The 19081-nt window shown below is 44.4% G+C and overlaps 1 protein-coding gene and 1 non-coding gene across 2 annotated transcripts in view; both read right to left on the bottom strand.

The window, feature by feature from the left end:
- Positions 1–19081, bottom strand: part of LOC126413249 (sodium- and chloride-dependent glycine transporter 2-like) — a 513853-nt gene that overhangs the window by 372025 nt on the left and 122747 nt on the right. The window lies entirely within an intron of this gene.
- On the bottom strand, positions 11394–11468 carry Trnal-caa (transfer RNA leucine (anticodon CAA)). The gene has a single exon. It is a non-coding gene; the product is annotated as a tRNA-Leu (tRNA).

The raw sequence follows: 19081 nt of genomic DNA, 5'->3' as shown, positions 1-19081 counted from the left end.
GAGATACACAGACGGTAAAATCCAGTGACGTCCCCACACAAACAGCCACAGTCATATCGAGTGGCATGTGTTCTCTTGTGTACAGAGTCCAGAATGTACGTGCAAACTCTGCCCAATGCTCTGTTATAGTCAGCTCAATAGCCACAGACGGTAGAGGTTTGCATTGCTGGGAAACACGTTCAGTAGGAAGAGACGAAGCTCATCCTTCAGCCCCACAACGCAACGAAGAACTTTATCACGAGGCAACCAACGTAGTACAAGCGAATTATGAGTAGAACCCATCTCGTCGCAAAGAAAGGGAAGTAGCCTACTGTTTAAAGCTTGTGTTTTCACAATATTCACAACACTGAATGCATCGTTCAGCACTTTATTGACTTCTGACCTTACTGCTTAAGAAGCGAATGCCTCCCCGTGTATCAAGCAGTGAGTGAATTTTATCTACATCTACATCTACATCTATACTCCGCGAGCCACCTTACGGTGTGTGGCGGAGGGTACTTATTGTACCACTATCTGATCCCCCCTTCCCTGTTCCATTCACGAATTGTGCGTGGAAAGAACGACTGCTTGTAAGTCTCCGTATTTGCTCTAATTTCTCGGATCTTTTCGTTGTGATCATTACGCGAGATATATGTGGGCGGTAGTAATATGTTGCCCATCTCTTCCCGGAATGTGCTCTCTCGTAATTTCGATAATAAACCTCTCCGTATTGCGTAACGCCTTTCTTGAAGTGTCCGCCACTGGAGCTTGTTCAGCATCTCCGTAACGCTCTCGCGCTGACTAAATGTCCCCATGACGAATCGCGCTGCTTTTCGCTGGATCATGTCTATCTCTTCTATTAATCCAACCTGGTAAGGGTCCCATACTGATGAGCAATACTCAAGAATCGGACGAACAAGCGTTTTGTAAGCTACTTCTTTCGTCGATGAGTCACATTTTCTTAGAATTCTTCCTATGAATCTCAACCTGGCGCCTGCTTTTCCCACTATTTGTTTTATGTGATCATTCCACTTCAGATCGCTCCGGATAGTAACTCCTAAGTATTTTACGGTCGTTACCGCTTCCAATGATTTACCACCTATGGCATAATCGTACTGGAATGGATTTCTGCCCCTATGTATGCGCATTATATTACATTTATCTACGTTTAGGGAAAGCTGCCAGCTGTCGCACCATGCATTAATCCTCTGCAGGTCCTCCTGGAGTACGTACGAGTCTTCTGATGTTGCTACTTTCTTGTAGACAACCGTGTCATCTGCAAATAGCCTCACGGAGCTACCGATGTTGTCAACTAAGTCATTTATGTATATTGTAAACAATAAAGGTCCTATCACGCTTCCCTGCGGTACTCCCGAAATTACCTCTACATCTGCAGATTTTGAACCGTTAAGAATGACATGTTGTGTTCTTTCTTCTAGGAAATCCTGAATCCAATCACAAACCTGGTCCGATATTCCGTAAGCTCGTATTTTTTTCACTAAACGTAAGTGCGGAACCGTATCAAATGCCTTCCTGAAGTCCAGGAATACGGCATCAATCTGCTCGCCAGTGTCTACGGCACTGTGAATTTCTTGGGCAAATAGGGCGAGCTGAGTTTCACATGATCTCTGTTTGCGGAATCCATGTTGGCTATGATGAAGGAGGTTTGAATTATCTAAGAACGTCATAATACGAGAACACAAAACATGTTCCATTATTCTACAACAGATTGACGTAAGCGAAATAGGCCTATAATTATTCGCATCTGATTTATGACCCTTCTTGAAAATGGGAACGACCTGCGCTTTCTTCCAGTCGCTAGGTACTTTACGTTCTTCCAGCGATCTACGATAAATTGCTGATAGAAAGGGGGCAAGTTCTTTAGCATAATCACTGTAGAATCTTAAGGGGATCTCGTCTGGTCCGGATGCTTTTCCGCTACTAAGTGATAGCAGTTGTTTTTCAATTCCGATATCGTTTATTTCAATATTTTCCATTTTGGCGTCCGTGCGACGGCTGAAGTCAGGGACCGTGTTACGATTTTCCGCAGTGAAACAGTTTCGGAACACTGAATTCAGTATTTCTGCCTTTCTTCGGTCGTCCTCTGTTTCGGTGCCATCGTGGTCAACGAGTGACTGAATAGGGGATTTAGATCCGCTTACCGATTTTACATATGACCAAAACTTTTTAGGGTTCTTGTTTAGATTGTTTGCCAATGTTTTATGTTCGAATTCGTTGAATGCTTCTCTCATTGCTCTCTTTACGCTCTTTTTCGCTTCGTTCAGCTTTTCCTTATCAGCTATGATTCGACTACTCTTAAACCTATGATGAAGCTTTCTTTGTTTCCGTAGTACCTTTCGTACATGATTGTTATACCACGGTGGATCTTTCCCCTCGCTTTGGACCTTAGTCGGTACGAACTTATCTAAGGCGTACTGGACGATGTTTCTGAATTTTTTCCATTTTTGTTCCACATCCTCTTCCTCAGAAATGAACGTTTGATGGTGGTCACTCAGATATTCTGCGATTTGTGCCCTATCACTCTTGTTAAGCAAATATATTTTCCTTCCTTTCTTGGCATTTCTTATTACACTTGTAGTCATTGATGCAACCACTGACTTATGATCACTGATACCCTCTTCTACATTCACGGAGTCGAAAAGTTCCGGTCTATTTGTTGCTATGAGGTCTAAAACGTTAGCTTCACGAGTTGGTTCTCTAACTATCTGCTCGAAGTAATTCTCGGACAAGGCAGTCAGGATAATGTCACAAGAGTCTCTGTCCCTGGCTCCAGTTCTGATTGTGTGACTATCCCATTCTATACCTGGTAGATTGAAGTCTCCCCCTATTACAATAGTATGATCACGAAACTTCTTCACGACGTTCTGCAGGTTCTCTCTGAGGCGCTCAACTACTACGGTTGCTGATGCAGGTGGTCTATAGAAGCATCCGACTATCATATCTGACCCACCTTTGATACTTAACTTAACCCAGATTATTTCACATTCGCATTCGCTAATAACTTCACTGGATATTATTGAATTCTTTACTGCTATAAATACTCCTCCACCATTGGCGTTTATCCTATCCTTGCGGTATATATTCCATTCTGTGTCTAGGATTTCGTTACTGTTCACTTCCGGTTTTAACCAACTTTCCGTTCCTAATACTATATGCGCACTATTTCCTTCAATAAGAGATACTAATTCAGGAACCTTGCCCTGGATACTCCTGCAGTTTACCAATATTACGTTAACTTTTCCTGTTTTTGGTCTCTGAGGACGGACATTCTTTATCAACGATGATAATGTCCTCTCTGGTAAGCCGTCAGGTATTTTATCGTTTCGCCCAATGGGGGGTCCCTCTAACCTAAAAAACCCCCGTGTGCACGCCACACGTACTCTGCTACCCTAGTAGCTGCTTCCGGTGTGTAGTGCACGCCTGACCTGTCTAGGGGGGCCCTACAGTTCTCCACCCAATAACGGAGGTCGATGAATTTGCAACCATTATAGTCGCAGAGTCGTCTGAGCCTCTGGTTTAGACCCTCCACACGGCTCCAAACCAGAGGACCGCGATCGACTCTGGGCACTATGCTGCAGATATTAAGCTCAGCTTGCACTCCGCGTGCGATGCTGGTTGTCTTCACCAAATCAGCCAGCCGCCGGAAGGAACCAAGGATGGCCTCAGAACCCAAGCGGCAGGCGTTCCGACATGTGCTACTATCTGCAGCCGGTCACACCCAGTGCGTTCAATAGCTGCCGGAAGGGCCTCCTCCACATTACGGACGAGACCCCCCGGCAAGCACACCGAGTGCACACTGGCATTCTTCCCCGACCTACCCGCTATTTTCCTGAGGGGCTCCATAACCCGCCTAACGTTGGAGCTCCCTATAACTAATAGGCCCGCCCTCTGTGACTGTCGGGACCTTGCCGGAGAATCGGCCACTGGCCCAACAGGCGAGGCACCCTGTGGTGGCTCGGAAACGATGTCATCACCACTAGGAAGCACCCCGTACCTGTTGGAAAGGGGTAAGGCAGCTGCCACGCGGCCAGATCCCACCTTCGCCTTTCGGCCAGGCACGCGCGAGCCCACCACTGTCCGCCATTCACCCTGGAGTGATGGCTGACCGGTAAGATGCTCACTGCCGGAAGACGCAGCGACATCAGGGGTTCCATGTGATTCCAAGGCCACCGAAGTAGGCATAGGTCTCACCACAGTTGCCCCAACGCCACTACGAGCCGACGCCTGCGCCTCGAGCTCGATGAGCCTAACAGACAAAGCCTCCACCTGCCCCCGAAGAGTGGCCAATTCTCCTTGCGTCCGCTCACAACGACCACAGTCCCTACACATGACTATGTTTACCCTACTTTATACGGTGACAAATTCCCAAGATAATCTTCTGATGAGCTACTCTGATAATCAAGAAACACTCACTGAAATACGAGACGCGAAAACTACGCTAGGTTTTCCCAGAAAAACTATTTAAAAGCTAAGCGCAGCAAATAAGTACAAAAACGCTTTATACAAACAGTACTCGCTGCTGCTGGTGCTGTCGCTCTGGCTGTCACAAGACAACTGCTGATTCAAGTGACTAGTGGCTAACGGCCGCGAAACAAACAAAAGACGGTTTTAGGGCGCTTTCTGTTCTAAACGATCAAGAAAACACTAAGAAATCTAACACGAAAACTACGTAAAGTTTTATCAAGAACTGTTAGTTACTATGCAGAGCAGATAAACACAAATAGAATCCCTTCCTTAGTGGAAGGTCGTAAACAAAATGCAAAATAAACGCTTTATACAAACAGTACTCGCTGCTGCTGGTGCTGTCGCTCTGGCTGTCACAAGACAACTGCTGATTCAAGTGACTAGTGGCTAACGGCCGCGAAACAAACAAAAGACGGTTTTAGGGCGCTTTCTGTTCTAAACGATCAAGAAAACACTAAGAAATCTAACACGAAAACTACGTAAAGTTTTATCAAGAACTGTTAGTTACTATGCAGAGCAGATAAACACAAATAGAATCCCTTCCTTAGTGGAAGGTCGTAAACAAAATGCAAAATAAACGCTTTATACAAACAGTACTCGCTGCTGCTGGTGCTGTCGCTCTGGCTGTCACAAGACAAACACAGCAAACAATCTTGCAGTGAACCCCTTTTTAGTTCCAGTAAATGCTGCCGCCCCATCGGTCCATATACCAACATAATTTGTCTATGACACATTGTCATAGACAAAGAATTCACAAGAAAGAAAATACGTTCGCCTGAAGTCGTCTCTTCCACAACTTTACGAAACAGAAAGTCCTCGTTCGTTTCATTTTCATGACGGTAGCATAGGAAGGTGGACGAGATTTTCGATATCAGAAGTGTCATCAAGTTGCAGAACGAATTTTCGACTATCACGAAACATGGTAGCAATTGATTTTTCATGTCAGCGGCTGTTGTATCAATACGACGAGCCACACTATCACCTGTCAGTGGTATTGACTTCGACTGTCGCCACACCTTCCTCCAAGCGTGATGCCACACATTTTGATATCTGCGGGACGAAGTAATTTCTCACCTATAGAAGGTGATGATTTGGTTTCTTAGAGAATGGTACCTGTTGTTTGAGGAATCTGATATTTCCTTTTAGTTGTTGCTCATGATGCTTCAAAACTTCGGTGGATTTACTTAAATGGTCTGAATATTTTGTCTGCAGGTACCCTATTAGTTTTATAGGCTTCAGGTTATCATTGGTTTAATCTCCAAACACGTTTCAGTTGTACCTAATTATTCAAAAGATGAGTCTAATTTCAGATAATTAACTTGATTTTCACGCAGTTTGTTTTTGCGTCAAGAGCAAAGGTTGTTGATAAGAACAGAGGAAGCCGTGAAAGAAGACTGTACTTTGGTTACATTTCAATCTTTTTCCTACATCTACATCTAGTTGGATACTCTGCAAATCACATTTTAATGCCTGGCAGAGGTTTCATCGAACCACCTTCTCAATAATTCTCTATTATTCCAGTCTCGTATATAGCGCGCGGAGAAAACAATCACCGATATCTTTCCGTGCGAACTCTGAGTTCCCTTATTTTATTATGATGATCGTTTCTCCCTATGCAGGTCGGCGTCAACAAACTATTTTCGCATTTGGAGGAGAAAATTGGTGATTGAAATTTCGTGAGAAGATTCTGCCGCATCGAAAAACGTCTCTGCTTTAATGATCTCCACCCCCACACCCTGTATCATTTCAGTAACATGCTCTCCTCTATTTCGGGATAGTACAAAACGTTCTGCCTTCTTTGCACTTTTTCAATGTACTCCGTAAATCCTATCTGCTAAGGATCCCACACTGAGCAGCAAAATTCTAAAAGAGGACAGACAAGTGCAGTGTAGGCAGTCTCTTTAGTAGATCTGTTACATTTCCTAAGTGTCCCGCCAATAAAACGCAGTCGTTGGTTAGCCTTCCCCACAACATTTTCTGTGTGTTCCTTCCAGTTTAAGTTCCTTACTAGAACTGCATACTTTTGAAGGAGAAGAGAGATTCAGTGAAGCACTGGAGCACTGAAAGGTAGGCACTTTTTGTTGGGAAAATTATTCGAGAAAACTTCGTAAACTTTAAATCGCTGTTAAAAATTTAGCTATGACAGCGGAAAGTAGCAAGAGGAAGGGTACGTTTCACGCCCCGTCGATGATGAGGTCATTAGAGACGGAATACGAGTTCGCCTTGCGGAAGGATGGGGAAGGAAATCGCCCGTGCACTTTCAAAGGAACCATCCCCGCATTTGCTTTAAGATACTTCGGGAAATCTCGGACGAACTTAATCCAAATTGTCGTCCTCCAGAACACGAATCCGGTGTGCCAATCACTCCATTACCTCGCCCAGGCCGGCCGGAGTGGCCGAGCGGTTCTAGGCGCTTCAGTCTGGAACCGCGCGACCGCTACGGTCGCAGGTTCGAATCCTGCCTCGGGCATGGATGTGTGTGTTATCCTTAGGTTAGTTAGGTTTAAGTAATTCTAAGTTCTAGGGGACTGATGACCTTAGATGTTAAGTCCCATAGTGCTCAGAGCCATTTGAACCATTTTGAACTTCGCCCAGTAAAGCAGACAGTGACGTTCAGTTTTCCAACTGGAGGGATGGGTAAGATGATGGTGGCGTACTGTTCTACAAGACGAACCATTTAGAGCTCTGTGATGTAAGAGAAGGGGCGAAGTCGGCATTACTGGGCTTACACCCAATTTTCAAAAAATTCAAGCAGTATGTACAGGTTTTCATGAGATTTATTGCACAAGGATTGCTTCAATTTTATAAAGATCCAAGTACATGTTCTAACTAACTGGAAGTCTACCCTTTTGCTAGTGACTGATTAGCGTTTCGCGCACTGAACTCACATTAGAGAGAAACTTCTGAAATTTGTTTTATGGGCATTAAGAAGGACAGGGTTCGACTCCCCGTCCAGTGACCCGGAATTAGGGTTTCGACATTTCCTTGAGTTGTTTAAGGGAAACACAAGGCTGGTTCCTTTGAAATGGATGCGACCGATTCGCTTTCCCAATCCCAGCTTGTGCTTTGTCTCCAATATATTCGCCTTCTAAAGGGCATTAAACTCTAAACTTCATTCAGTCTTTTCTGACATTAATTGAAAAAAATATTCTAATGGACGTTAGCTGTTTTATTATTGACAGAAAGAAATATCCTCTGCTCTTGTTCAACATTAATTCCAATTTTTGACGCCCAGGTGACGTTTGAAGGATTTGTTCGCAACTAGCTTTTCTTTTTTAATTTTTTATTTAAATTTTCAGTCTTCTGAGGCTTGAGGCGCCGTGCCACCTGCTACGAACCCCTCTCCTGTGCCAATCTCTTAGAGTGGCACTTGTACTCAACGTCGGCAATAACTTATTGGGTGTATTCCAGTCTCCATATTCACCTACAGCTTTTACCATCCGCAGCTTCCCCACAAGCACCGTGGAAGTTATTCCCTGATGTCTAAACACCTATCCTGTCACCCTGTCCCTTCTTCTAGACAGTATTTTTCACTGTTTCTTCTCCTCTACCATTGTTGGTAAATGGTATATGGTGAGTTATTAATTTCAAAATTTCCTTAGTGATTTATGACGTTAACCATAGATCATATTAACTTCATTTAATACGAGCCCAGAAATTTTATATGTTCGTTTCCAGTTGTAACTGTTTTATTGCACTATTGGAAATCCGACTCTTGTGCCATTTTCAAGCATCTACAACGTATTAACAAAAAATAATATGAGATAACGGAAATAAGAATTCACTCTAATGTACTAAAATTACACACTTTTAGTATTGTAATCCCTTTTGCTACATACAAATTTCTCTTGTTACGGATCTATACAAATTCACCATTCCACAGGAACAAAATGTATCCCAATTTTTCTCGTGTATCTTTGTCTAAAATTTTTCCTTACTTTGCTTTATATGTATTCAAGTTAGGTGCAAATGTATACTATTCTTATAGGAGCAATATAAATTGTATACCTATAAATCAAAGAAAACGTCATTTTAAAGACTGATATATAATCTCTCCATGAATAATATCGACTGCAATGTATATCTCATGGGAAAGTACTAATTCCGTGGAAGGCGCTAAAAGTTATCAAGAGTGCCAGTAAGCGAATAGAGACACAGTGGTACACTCATGCTCATAAATTAAGGATAATGCTGAAACATGGTGAAACAACGCTCTTGTGGGCGGTTTGCGGGTTTAAATCACCTCGAGGTATGACCATGCGGTGCATTTGACCTGTGGTCGTCGCACGGTGGCGCCGGCTGCAGTCCACATACGCAGAGGTGTGTTGGTGCACGTCAGAGTACGGTGCTGCGAGTAAGTTTGAAGACGTTTTCAGACGGGCTAATGGTGACTGTGTGTTGAAAATGGCTCAAAGAACACATATTGATGACGTTACGAGGGGTAGAATACTAGAGCGACTGGAGGCTGGTCAAACACAGCAGGTCGTAGCACGGGCCCTCCGTGAGCCACAAAGTGTGATCTCAAGATTATGGCAACGATTCCAACAGACAGGAAACGTGTCCAGGCGTGCTACAGTACGGGATGTCCACAGTATACAACACCACAAGAAACCGATATCTCACCATCAGTGCCCGCAGATGGCCACGGAGTACCGTAGGTAGCCTTGTTCGGGACATTAATGCAGCCACTGGAACAGTTGTCTCCAGACACACACTCTCTACAGACGACTGAACAGACATGATTTATTCGCCCGGAGGCCTGCAAGGTGCATTACACTGACCCTTGGTCACAGGAGAGTCCGTAAAGCCTGGTGTCAAGAACACAGTACATGCTCATTGGAACAGTGGTCCCAGGTTACGTTCACGGACGAGTCCAAGTATAGTCTGAACAGTGATTCTCGCCGGGTTTTCATCTGGTGTGAACCAGAAACCAGATACCAACCCCTTAATGTCCTTGAAAGGGACCTGTATGGAGGTCGTGATTTGATGGTGTGGGGTGGGATTACGATTGGTGCACGCACGTGTCCCTTCATGTCTTTGACATAGGAACTGTAACAGGTCAGGTGTATGCGAACGTCATTTTGCACCAGTATGTCCGCTTTTTCAGGGGTGTAGTGGGTCCCATCTTCCTCCTGATGGATGCTAACGCACCGCCCCACCGGCCTGCCGTCGTGGAGGAGTACCTTGAAACAGGAGATACCAGGCGAATGTAGTGGCCTGCCGATTCTCCAGACCTAAACCCCATCGAGCACGTCTGGGATACTCCCGGTCGACGAATCGCTGCACGTCATCTAACACCTAGGACACTTCAGGAGCTCCGACAGGCACTGGTGCAAAATTGGAGGCTATACCCCAGCACCTGCTCGACCACCTGATCCAGAGTATGCCAATCCGTTGTGCAGCCTGTGTACGTGTGCATGGTGATCATGCCCCATATTGATGTCGGGGTACATGCGCAGGAAACAGTGGCGTTTTGTAGCACGGGACGGTTTTCTCAACTTATCACCAATACCATGGCCTTACAGATCTGTGTCATGTGTGTTCCCTATGTGCCTATGCTATTTGCGCCAGTTTTGTGTAGTGCCACGTTGTGTGACACCACATTCTGCAGTTATCCTTAATTTATGAGCATGAATGTATATTAGTGCACAATACGTTGCCTAAATAAAGGGCCAAGCCTGGAACGAATTTTCGATTTAAAACTCGCTACTCTTGAGTTTATGAAAGGAAAAAAGAGCACAGGAACGAAAATTAGAATATGTGAAGTGGATTACAGACCTCGAATTTTAAGTGGAATTGACTATACACTCCCGCCAGTAAGAGATCGTAAGGTGAGAAATAACTTCTTTCCGATTTGATGGGGACGCGTTTAAAAAGGAAATCGCATTGTAGTTTCCTAAGTTCATCTGCGTTAAAGAAAAGCGACGTTTGGAGAATTAATTTTGGCCTTGAAGGACTTAAAAGGATGGTTCCCCAAACTTTTTGTGGACATGGCCAAACTTAGACCTGATTTCTGGCTGTTTTCGATACCGTTTGCCATTTCAGTTGAAAGCGCCCCTCTGCATATGCAGATATAACTGACTCATCTACAAAGTAATTCTCATTTTAAAGATGAATCCTTCGATGTTAAAACTGTTAAGAACATCTAAATAGCTTGTCTCAGGTAGAATTTCCGCGTCTCCACAACGTGATAGTAAAATTGCTCGACTATTATTATTGACATATGTGCATTAAAGACTTGTTTTCGATTATGAAACTGAATAATACTGAATAATATTGAAAATCTGTCACGATGACATGGCAACCTGAATGTGAGAATATGTGAAACTGTCTGCATCAGGCTGTATGCCCACCGCTTGAACCATAAAATTTTATATTTGAATAATATTGAATATTTGTTTTGTTGTGACTTATATTGTTGGGAAAGTGAAATATAAAACTAAGGCGTATTCAGGGTGGCTGCATCGCCATTTAAATGCGGTGCGTTCGCAGTTTGCCGTCTTCCTCTTCCACGAGCTCAGACGGTGCAGCGTGGAGGTCCAGGAAATGTGGCCGCTCCTGGTGCACATCGATGCTAACAAACTGCAAATTTGTTGTACATACTGTTATTCTGAAATTGGGATTGCCTTAAAACATAGTAATATGTTGTTGTAGATGCTTGAAAATGACACAAAATCCGAAATTGCAATAGTGGATTAAAACAGTCACAGCCAAAGCAAACGTGACATTTTAAAAACTGCATGATATTCTTTGACACCTTTCTTTATCTCGTACTGTAACGAAAGTAATGCATAGCATTTTATATTCTGTCTATAAAACTATTAAAAATCCACTGAATAGGTTTCCAGTTCATCATTATCAAGTGAGTTAAGTCCAAACTGTTCTTCGAACGTCTGTTGGTTTGAAACTTCCTGGCAGATTAAAACTGTGTGCCGGACCGAGACTCGAACTCGGGACCTTTGCCTTTTGCGGGCAAGTGCTCTACCAACTGAGCTACCCAAGCACGACTCACGCCCCGTCCTCACATCTTTACTTCTGCCAGTACCTCGTCTCCTACCTTCCAAACTTTACAGAAACTCTTCTGCGAACCTTGCAGAACTAGCACTCCTGAAAGAAAGGATATTGCGGAGACATGGCTTAGCCACAGCCTGATGGATGTTTCCAGAATGAGATTTTCACTCTGCAGCGGAGTGTGCGCTGATATGAAACTTCCTGGCAGATCAAAACTGTGAGCCGAACCGAGACTCGAACTCGGAACCTTTGCCTTTCGCGGGCAAGTGCTCTACCAACTGAGCTACCCAAGCACAACTCACGCCCCGTCCTCACAGCGAAAGGCAAAGGTCCCGAGTTCGAGTCTCGGTCCGGCACACAGTTTTAATCTGCCAGGAAATTTAATATCAGCGTACACTCCGCTGCAGAGTGAAAATCTCACTCTGGTGGTTTGTGCCTAATAAATGCGAAAGTAAATATAGGAAGAGTGTGACACTGACATACGTTGTAAGAGATAATGTGAAGTATTTATTTTTGCACGCATTATAACGCGATTTACCATCCCCCCTAAAATTCAGTTTTCAGTATGTCATTTGTGATCTTTACCCATTCGACTGAGCAGAGACGCCGTTAATAAAATGCCAAGAGCGTGGACGGTATTTGAAAGATTCACAAAATTAATCAACCGAAAATAGTCTTTTCTAAGTGGCGGAATGGGTATCCTTAACTTTTATTTGGTCACTAGCGCAGAGTCCTGCCCTCGACGGATGTTTGACCGGGGAATAAACCGCCCCAGTTCCGGCGCCGACTTCGCCTTCGCTGCAACATGAATGAACCGTGGCGCAGTGAATCGGATAACAGGGCGGCAGTTACCTGCTATTCCTGGATGAGGCGAAGCGCTGCTGACGTCACGGGCCGTGTCGGCGCGTTCCTGTGGGCCCGCCGAGCCTCCGGCTGCTTCTGCTGCCCCGCTCCCTCAACCCCGTCCTGACCACCACCGAAATCGCAAGCGGGTTTCTTGACCTGTGCTCCAGGACAACTAAACTTCATTACGTAATCTCTCTAATGTGTCGTCACTCATTCGACAAGTCGGATGCCATCCCACGTCTCCCCTTACCTTGTCTTAATCTCTTACTCCCTATACATCCTCAAATGTATATCCGCAACGTTCATGAACAACATTGCCTTCAATGTCTGCTTATCTTCAGCTCCTCCGATATTAAAAGACAGTCGCCTTTCATCGACGAGCACCCGTCACGCTCGTGTCATCGCAAAATGGAGTGCAAAGTAGCGCAACACGTCAATGTGAAGTTTTGATTCTGCGGTATCGGCCGCACTTTCAAATACACGTGCCGCGTTTCCTACAGCCGCCACCGCGACACGATGGTGCTGCAACGAACGTTTACTCCGCTGCCAATGAGATGCAAGCATCCCCTGTCTGGAGCTTCTACGGCGGGTATACTCAATTTCGAACATTCATGAACAGAGCCCCGTTTTGTGTGTTCGCCAGCTGAATAACGTTAACAGATTTTTCATAGTTGTCAGGGCTCGACATGGTCTGCATAGACGTAGTATTGAAGAGAGGCAGATTTATAAATGCTTCTGTATATGTTCCAACATTCAAAACTACTGTTATAAAACTGACGCTTTTTTTGTTTTTGTTTGTTTGTGGTTTGAGGGCGCACAACTACAGTGGTCATTAGCGTCCAGACTATATTATGAATGCACTGCGAGGCACAATTTTAAAACAGCAACTGAAAAGGACAACACTATAAAAGGCACATTAACAGGCAAGGGATTAAAAGGAAACAGCATAATCAAATGTCCTTAGACAGGTTTGTCAAGTGGATAAAACGAAGAACGCGAGCAGCTGCTCCTGGGTCATCCGCTAAAATTTCATCCAGAGTTGATGGCAGGCCAAGATCAATGCGCAGTGTATTAAAATTCGGACAGGACATTAAAATGTGTCGTACCGTCAGCAATTGCCCACATGTGCAGAACGGCGCCGGCGCAGCCGTCAGCAGATGGCGGTGGCTGAACCGGCAGTGTCCAATCCGTAACCAGGTCAAAACGACCTCCTTCCGCCGAGAAGGGCGCGAAGAAGTCGTCCAAGCCTTAGGGAGAGGTTTCAAGGCCCGAAGCTTGTTTTCAGTAAGTGTAGACCAATCGGCATGCCACAGCGATAAAATGCGCTGACAAATGATGCTGCTAAAATCACATGAAGGCACACAACAAGAAACTGTCCGAGGTTGGAGGACAGCAGCCTTGGCCGTGCCATCTGCTGCAGCTTCTTTCCCAGGGATACCGACATGACCAGGAACCCACATAAAGATAACTGGAGAACCGTCGTCTGCCAGCTGCTGAAGAGAGCGTTGGATCCGGTGCACGAAAGGGTGAACTGCATACGGTTCACTGAGGCTCTGGATGGCTCTCAGGGAATCAGAGCATATGACATAAGCAGAATTTCTGTGGCGGTGGATGTAAAGAATAGCCTGACAGAGGGCAAATAGCTCAGCTGTGAAGACCGAACAATGGCCATGGAGTCGGTATTAGAAACTGTGTGCCCCGACAATAAAAGAACACCCGACACCGTCATTGGTCGTAGAGCCATCTCTATAAATGAAGATCGTATTAATGAACTTTGAACGAAGTTCGACAAACCGCGAGCGGTATACCGAAGCTGGGGTAACCTTCTCCGGGAGCGAGCCGAGGTCAAGGTGAACGCGAACCTGAGCGTGGAGCCAAGGTGGCGTTTGGCTCTCGCCCATTCTAAAGGTTGCAGGGAGTGAAAAATCAAGGTGCTGAAGGAGGCGACGAAAGCGAACTCCAGGTGGTAGCAGGGCAGATACTTACAACCCGTATTGACGGTCGAGAGAGTCATCAAAAAAGAAACGATAAGACGGGTAGTCGGGTATTGATAATAGCCGACAGGCACACCGACAAAGCAGTATATCGCGCCGGTAAGTTAGCGGCAATTCACTGGCTTCAGCATGAAGACTCTCGACGGGACTAGTATAGAACGCTCCGATCGCAAGACGTAACCCCCGATGTTGTATGGAGTTGAGGCGGCGTAAGATGGACGGCCGTGCAGAGGAGTATGCAAAGCTCCCATAATCCAGCTTTGAGCGGACGATCGACCGATATAGGCGAAGTAGGAGGGTTCGATCCGCTCCCCACGACGTACCGCTGAGAACACGGAGGACATTTAGGGAACGGGTACAACGGGCAGCCAAATATGACACATGTGGAAACCAGCTAACTTTCAGCAACAGCAATAAAATTAAGGAATATTTTTACTCTTTGATATTAAGTGTGGAATAAATTAATATCTAAATTCTCTGTTCATGAACAGCATCTGTTCCTCGCTCCCGCACCCACTAAAGAACTAGACAGAGTGCAGTGAAGTCACAACAGTCAAACTAGGGAAAAAGGCGACAGATGCTCGTCGAACGTCAGAGCAAATGTACGCTGTTGAATCAGTTTCCTCTGCTTTCTGAGACAATTCGGCGATCTTGTCAGACGCGCCTTGTAGGAGCTCAGCTGTGCGGGCCATGTGATGGCGACCACTAGCTCGCAGTCTCGTGAGACGGGTATAGGGAAATATAAAGAAAAGTGTAATAAAGGGAGTAGGATGCGTTACGAATAGGAAGGTGGGGCAAAGAATCGTCAACTGTAAACAGTTCAGCAATAGGATTATTCTCGTCAGAACGGAAACGAAGCGAAAGTGTGTTCAAGTATGCATGCCAACGTCACAAGTGGAAGATGTTGAGATAGAATATATGACGTGGGTTATATGAAGGACGATGAAAATCTAGTAATCATGGGGACTCAGAACGCTCTAGTAGGGGAAGAAATAGAAGACAGAATTAGGGGACAGTCTGGGTTAAAAAGTAGTAATGAGAGAGGAGGAAAATTCGTTGAGTTCTCCAATAACTTTAGATTTGTAATAGGGAGTACACTGTTCAAAAATCTCAAGAGGAGATAGTAGAGTTGAAAAAGACATAGTCAGGAAAATATCTGCCGAAATACATTGTGTTGACAACAGAGATTCCCAAATCAGATATTGGTTCAAAAAGGTTCATATGGCTCTGAGCACTATGAGACTTAACTTCTGAGGTCATCAGTCCCCTAGAACTTTGAACTACTTAAACCTATCTAACCTAAGGACATCACACACATCCATGCCCGAGGCAGGATTCGAACCTGCGACCGTAGCGATCGCGCGGTTCCAGACTGTAGCGCCTAGAACCACTCGGCCACCGCGCCCGGCTAAGATATTGGATTCTAAAGCATGCACAGAAGTAGAAATAGAATTAGATCATAATTTAGCGTTGAAGACGACTAGATTAAAATTTAAGAGAATCTTTAGCAAGCGCCAGTGTACACGTAAGTGGGATGCTGAAGTACTGAGGAATGATGATAAGCTTTCGAAGTTCTCTGAAGCTATAGATACTACAAACCGAATACCATATTTGGTAGCTCAGTTAAATGGGTAGTCTCCTTTGAAAATGTCAAAACATTTCGGTTTAAAATGTGTTCTGGGATGTTTGCTTTATTGTAGTGTTCATACTAAATTCGTCAGAAACTCCGTTAGCAAGTTACAAGGTGATTTTTTTAAGGTGTCTCAGAAAACCATTTACAGCGGGATCAAAATAGTCGACATGTCATTTCAACGACGGCCTTAAAGCGTTATGGAAAGTGTTAAGATATCCGAACTTGAGATCGGGCCAGTTTCTACACAAAAGCTGACGAAAAGCGTATCGAGCGAGCAGAGCAATAGAAGACAAACAAGCCCACAGAACCGCCATGGATGACCTTCTTTTCGATCTGGAAGGATTGCTAAATGGTCCATGGATCGCCGACTAGAGGTATGTTTAAGTTCACCACAAAAAATGTAACCCAAAACTTTAAACGCGGTTTTTTTCGATACCATACATTTGAAATTGGCGGGAAACGTAACTTGAAAAGTGTACACACGATTTTAATAGGAATTTGATGCCGGCCTTCTAAATTGAATTCTGTATCGGCCTACGCAGCCGTTTTGCGATATTTTCGGTGCACGTTATGGCTTGATTTTGTGAGCGAAGAAAGTGACTTTTGTTTCAACACGTCACCATTTAGTTAGAATTTAATGTTTTTCAATTATTCTAAGTATGCTGTAAAAATACATTGAAAATTACTTTTATAAAATTATCTTGTTTCAGATCTAGTAGGAAGTCTTCGAGAATTCCCGCCTATGGCCAATGTCCTGGATGAAAGGGACACTTTCAACTGTTGCAGTGGTTACAGGGGGCGTCCCATGTAGACACAAAAATGATTTCTTTACGACAAAAGTGTGAGGAAATACTTTTTATGTTACTTGAAGGAAGAAACACGACAATCACATATTTTTCAATCGTTGAAAGGGGGCTAATCCCGCATAAAAAGGAACTAACTTCGTCAAAAAGAGTAATCGCATAAGTCAGGCAGAAAAATATAGAAGCACGAGAGATAATTGCAGGGGAATTGCGGATAATAGAAGAAATACTTCAGTCAATTGACGAAAGAAGATGATACAATAAACTTTCAGGGAAAGAAAGGAAAAAGGCAGTATACGTTACTTAGAAATGAAACCAATTGAAGAAGTGAAATTGCGAGTGGAAATAGAATAGCTTATGTCGCGATGTGGGGATGGGGGCGCATCGCTTTGTAGACAGTATGTACGTGTAGATTGCTGGCATACGAATCGATTATTTTAGTTTTGAATGCCGCGATTCTCTCCACACAGAGACACACATGGATTTGGTTAGCCGCCATGACACGGAAAGCTGGGTGCGCGTGTGGTCTGCTAACAAGGGAACCTCCCCATCGCACCCCCCTCAGATTTAGTTATAAGTTGGCACAGTGGATAGGCCTTGAAAAACTGAACACAGATCAATCGAGAAAACAGGAAGAAGTTGTGTGGAACTATAAAAAAATAAGCAAAATATACAAACTGAGTAGTCCAGCCGGCCGAAGTGGCCGTGCGGTTAAAGGCGCTGCAGTCTGGAACCGCAAGACCGCTACGGTCGCAGGTTCGAATCCTGCCTCGGGCATGGATGTTTGTGATGTCCTTAGGTTAGTTAGGTTTAACTAGTTCTAAGTTCTAGGGGACTAATGACCTCAGCAGTTGAGTCCCATAGTGCTCAGAGCCTTTTGAACCATTTGAAGTAGTCCATGCGCAAGATAGGCAACACCAAGGATAATAAAATCATAGGTGCGCCGTGGTCCCGTGGTTAGCGTGAGCAGCTGCGAAACGAGAGGTCCTTGGTTCAAGTCTTCCCTGGAGTGATAAGTTTACTTTCTTTATTTTCGTAAAGTTATGATCTGTCCGTTCGTTCATTGACGTCTCTGTTCCTGTAACAAGTTTAGTGTCTGTGTTTTGCGACCGCACCGCAAAACCGTGCGATTAGTCGACGATAGGACGTGCCTCTTCAATGGGAACCGAAAACATTTGATCGCAAGGTCATAGGTCAACCGATTCCTCCACAGGAAAGCACGTCTGATATACTCTATACGACACTGGTGACGACATGTACGTCACATGACAGGAATATGTTGTCGACCAACCTAACTTATACGCTTGGTGAATGGGTAAAAAGATTCTTCTACCTTTCCCGATTTAGGTTTTCTAGTGGATGTGATAATCACTCCCAAAAAATTGATGAAAACATAAGAGTTTGTGACATAAACTGAAAATAAAAAATTAAACTTTCCACTCGAGGGAAGATTCGAACCAAGGACCTCTCGTTCCGCATCTGCTCACGCTAACCACAGGACCACAGCACTCCTGAACTTATCCTCCCCTTGATGTTGCCTATGTTGCGCATGGACTACTCAGTTTGTATATTTGTCTTATTTTTTCATAGTTCCACACAACTTCTTCCTTTTTTCTCGATTGATCTGTGTTCAGTTTTTCAAGGCCTATCCACTGTGCCAAATTATAATTAAATCTGAGGGGGGTGCGATGGGGAGGTTCCCTTGTAAGTATGGGAAATGAGTCGTTAGTAGAACAGTAATATTACTCTGCGCTTCAAAATGAAGTCAGAATATACGCTGCAAAGACTCAGCGCTGTCATTGAGATATCCTTAATGACGAATGTTGAGAGCAACACGCCAGGATTAACGAACAACGAAACCGGCAATGTGACACCTACGAGAGTAGTGAATAGAGGTAGACGACTATGGGTTTAAAAAAATAAAACTTAAAGAGACGATAATTCTGGATAGTAAACGTGTCTGTTTATTTTTAATGGCTTTTAATAACCTTTATTTGCTCGCTAAATTACAGTTCCAGTATGTGATCAAAAGAATCCGGACACCCCCAGAAACATACGTTTTACATATTAGATGCATTGCGCTGCCACCTACTGCAAGGTACTCCAGATCAGCAATCTCAGTAGTAATTAGACATCGTGAAAGAGCAGAATGGGGCGCTCTGCGGAGCTCACAGACTTCGAACGTGGTCAGGCCGTTGGGTGTCGTTTGTGTGATACGACTGTACGCGAGATTTCCGCACTCCTAAACATCCCTAGGTCCACTGTTTCCGATGTAATAGTGAAATGGAAACGTGAAGGGATACGTACAGCACAAAAGCGTACAGGCCGAC

Source organism: Schistocerca serialis, chromosome 7 (assembly GCF_023864345.2).
Source record: "Schistocerca serialis cubense isolate TAMUIC-IGC-003099 chromosome 7, iqSchSeri2.2, whole genome shotgun sequence".
NCBI lineage: Eukaryota > Metazoa > Arthropoda > Insecta > Orthoptera > Acrididae > Schistocerca > Schistocerca serialis.
Note: the sequence above shows the minus strand (reverse complement) of the source record. Positions and strands in the feature narration are given on the sequence as shown.